Source organism: Engystomops pustulosus, chromosome 7 (assembly GCF_040894005.1).
Source record: "Engystomops pustulosus chromosome 7, aEngPut4.maternal, whole genome shotgun sequence".
Taxonomy (NCBI): Eukaryota; Metazoa; Chordata; class Amphibia; order Anura; family Leptodactylidae; genus Engystomops; species Engystomops pustulosus.
Window position 1 is genome coordinate 113,769,283 of NC_092417.1, and position 4,423 is coordinate 113,773,705.

The following is a 4,423-nucleotide window of genomic DNA, read 5'->3' on the forward strand; positions in this document are numbered from 1 at the left end:
AGGGGGCTGTATATAGTTATTATGGGGGGACCGTATATAGTTATTATAGGGAGGCAGTATATAGTTATATATTTATTATAGGGGCTGTATATAGTTTATGCTGTGGGACTGTATATAGGTAATGTTGGGGGCTGTATATGGTTATTGCTGGGGAGCCATATATATTTATTACTGTGGGCTGTATATAGTGATTACTGTGGGAGCTGTATACAGTGATTACTGGGAGTTGTATACGGTGATTGCTGTGGGAGCAGTATATGGTGATTGCTGTGGGAGCAGTATATGGTGATTGCTGGGGGAGCTGTATATTGTGGTTGCTGGGGGAGCTGTATACAGTGATTGCTGGGGGAGCTGTATACAGTGATTGCTGGGGGAGCTGTATATAGTGATTGCTGGGAGCTGTATATAGTGATTGCTGGGGAAGCTGTATATAGTGGTTGTTGGGGGCTGTATATAGTGAATACTTGGGGGCTATATATAGTGATTACTGGAGGGCTGTATACAGTGATTGCTGGGGGGTTGTATACAGTGATTGCTGGAGGAGCTGTATACAGTGATTGCTGGGGGAGCTGTATATAGTGATTGCTGGGGGAGCTGTATATAGTGATTGCTGGGGGAGCTGTATATAGTGATTCCTGGGGGGAGCTGTATACAGTGATTAATGTGGGGGTGTATACAGTGATTGCTGGGGGGCTGTATACAGTGAGTGCTGGGGAGCTGTATATAGTGATTGCTGGGGGAGCTGTATATAGTGATTGCTAGGGGAGCTGTATATAGTGATTGCCAGGGGGGAGCTGTATATAGTGATTACTGGGGAGGCTGTATAAAGTTATTGCTGGGGAGTGGTATATAGCGATTGCTGTTCCTTGTATGGACTATATTCAATGTGGGACCCCACCATGTTTTGCGCCCAGGGGCCCCCACCACCTTAATCCGGCCCTGGGCATTGCCATAATCATAGTGATCTATAGAATAAAGATAATGGGGCAGATTTACTTACCCGGTCCATTCGCGATCCAGCGGCGCGTTCTCTGCGGTGGATTCGGGTCCGGCCGGGATTCATTAAGGCAGTTCCTCCGACGTCCACCAGGTGGCGCTGCTGCGCTGAAGAGCATTGGAACGCACTCAAGTTCACCGGCCTATTCCTAGTGAAGGTAAGTGCAAGCTCCGCAACACTTTTTTTTAAAAAATGCGGCGGTTTTTCCGAATCTGTCGGGTTTTCGTTCGGCCACGCCCCTCGATTTCCGTCGGGTGCATGCCAGCGCCGATGCGCCACAATCCCGGGGCAATTCAGGGGAAATCTGCGCAAATCGGAAATATTCGGGTAACACGACGGCAAAACGCGAATCGGGCCCTTATTAAATGACCCCCATTATGTTATTTTTATGGTACGTTGTAGGCCCCCCAAAAATTACAAGAAGAAAGGAAACCAGAATTTATGATTTTCTTTCCCTACATACATTTAAGAGTTAATAAAATCTCATCAATAAGCCAATAACCAATAAAATGAAGTATTTGTAAAGTGCATCTCATATCGCTGAAAATAAGCCCTTACATGTCCAAATTGCCAAAAAAATAAAGATTGTATAACCAATAAAAAGAGACAATGCATAATATGCTCTGCATGGCACAGCTTCCCTTCGATGCCCTGGCGTGTGCCCATACAGCAGGTTACCTCATATGTGGGATATTTACATACTCAGGAGAAATTGGGTATCAAACTTTGTGGAGTGTTTTGGTATTTTTTCCACTAAGAATGTGTACATTTTTTGAAAAACACATTCATTCAGCCAAAAAAATGAAAATGTCAAAATTTTACACAATTTTGTTTTATCCACTGTAAAACAATTAAAGGGTTAACAAACTTCATGAAAGTTGTTTTACATACATTAAGGGGTGTAGTTTCTAATGATTTTGCGGTTTTTATGAAAATTTAAAAAATCGCACCTTAAGGTTCAAAGTCCCAGAACATCTTATAAAAATGAGAGGATGCGTAAAAAAACATGTCCACGTAAAGAAGACACTTGGTTAATGTTAGTCATCAAGCTTTTTTGCTGTTATGACTATGTATGGAAAAAGTAGAACAATTTGAATTTCGAAAATCGAGAATTTTTCAAAATTTTCACCAAATATCAATTTTTTTCAAAAATAAATGCAAAACATACCACCAAAATGTTTCAACTAACATGTACAAAGTGTCACAAGAAAACTATTTCAAAATCACTTAGTGTTCCAAAGTTATAACCACTTATAGTGGCACAGGGCAGTTTTGAATAAATGGGCCGTGTCAGGAAGGTGAAAAGTGGTGTCAGGCTTGCAGGTGTGGATCCCCTGGACCACTGCAGACGATGACACAAGCCACTACCTGGGACCGGAGTCTAAGTGGTACCCGGTTTTCACCAGAGCCCACCGCAAGGCGGGTTAGACAAGCTGCGGCGTGGTACCACCAGGTCGTTCCTCAGGCGTGACTTGTCTGCAGTGGCGGCCAAGGTAGAAGTACAGAGACGGCTGACAATCTTGTGGTCGAAGTCCAGGCACAAGGTCAGGGCAGGCGGCAGAGGTGCAACATCAGAGTCCGGTCCAGAGTCAGCAACAGGAGGTCCAAGCAGATGGGTACGGGAACACAGCACACACGACAGCAGCACGGAGGAACACTGGTACACGGGAACACGGAGGAGGTCAGGTAACACTGGAACACGGAGGTCAGGTACACAGGAGACACAGGAACGCAGAAGACACAGGAACGCAGAAGACACAGGAACGCAGGAATCGCAGGCAAATCGCAGAATAGCTTTCTCTCAGGCAAGATCCGGCAAGAGTGTGAGGAAGGTGCAGGGTTTTTAAAGGGGAAGTGATCAGCCAGTGCACCAATTAGCGGTGCACTGGCCCTTTAAATTTCCTGAAGATGCCGCGCGCGTCCCCGCCTCCTAGGCCGAAACCTGGCAGCGATTCCGGAGCGGGGAGAGGTGAGTCGCGCCGGCACCACGCCTGCGAGCCCCGGGGAGCACGGGTGAGCCCGCGACCCGCGATATGGGTCGCGGGACCACCCTTGACAAGTGGCTTGAGTGTTAAGGGGTTAAAGGACATCTACCACCTCATTTTGGGGTGGTAGACTGTCACCAAACGTGCCAGAATGTGTGGCTGGAGGACTCCCACCCCTAAGGTAAGGAGCATGCATTTGGTGACGGTCTACCACCCCTAAATGTGGTGGTAGGTGTCCTTCAAAGTTAAGCACTATTACAATATGGCCCCTGTACCAATAGAAGCTCTCTCCTGGCCTAAAACCTCAGATCAGGAATAGAACAGACATTTAAGGAAATTTCCACATTTTCCCAAATTCTTTTGATAAAATATTCAGTACCTATTGCATTAATCAAACTGTACCAATTTATTATATAATTGTGGACTTGGCGACAATCCATTTTGCCATGACTCCGACTTCACCAAAATGGTCACTGACTCCGAATTCACAGCCCTGGTAGTAAACTTGGTTCTGGTCCCTTATGTATTTATCTTAGTTCCAATCCTGTTTCTACAAAGTAAGGGTTCAGTCACATGGCCATGGACATGTACGTCCCCATAGACGGCAATAGCGGCACTGCGGGGATACATGTGTGGCACCGATCCGGGCCGTACACCGCAAAAAGATAGAGCATGCTCTATCCTTCGGCGAGTGTGTGGCCATGAGAGTGTAAAAATATTAATATATGGCTGAGGGGCTATAAAACAATAAATACTATATACTCACCTACTCCGGTGGTCCCGCTGCACCCTTTGTCACTGCCAGGTCACTGTTTGTTTACACGCCTACTACAGCTTGAGTTTCAGTGTGTAAGGTCAGTGACACACATGGCGTTTTTGTTGAGATTTCAATGTTTTTACACATGCGTTTTTCAAATGTTTCCCTGCGTATACGTTTTTAAAAAACGCAATGCTTGATGTGTGGTAATTGCATGCAGATGTGTCTAGGAATTTGTAAAAATGCAGTGATCTTCTCCCTGCTGTTTGTGTATGTGATCACATGCGTTTACAAACGCAGACTACAAATACATGTGCAATGAAAACGCACCTCAAACACGGAAGGCACAAAAAACGCAAGGGAGAAAACACAAAGTTCAGACACTTTATCCAAAAACCTATTTAAAGTCCCCAGACATCTATTAATCTGATGATGTGCGCAGGTGCGTACCCACAAAATTTGCCAATCAGGGGCCCCGAAATTCCTAGTGGCCCCCTTCTTTCTTTAGATGATGGTCTTAGGTTTCTAATTCCTCAGTGTGTGTCGCCTTGGGGCTGCATTAGTTACACATGTGTATAGCCTTGCCATAACTTGCATATTAAAACGCATGTTTCCTTGTCCAGTGTAGACTGACTCTTAAAGTAATTACATAATTTTTTTCCTTAAATATGAAATGAGTTCAGG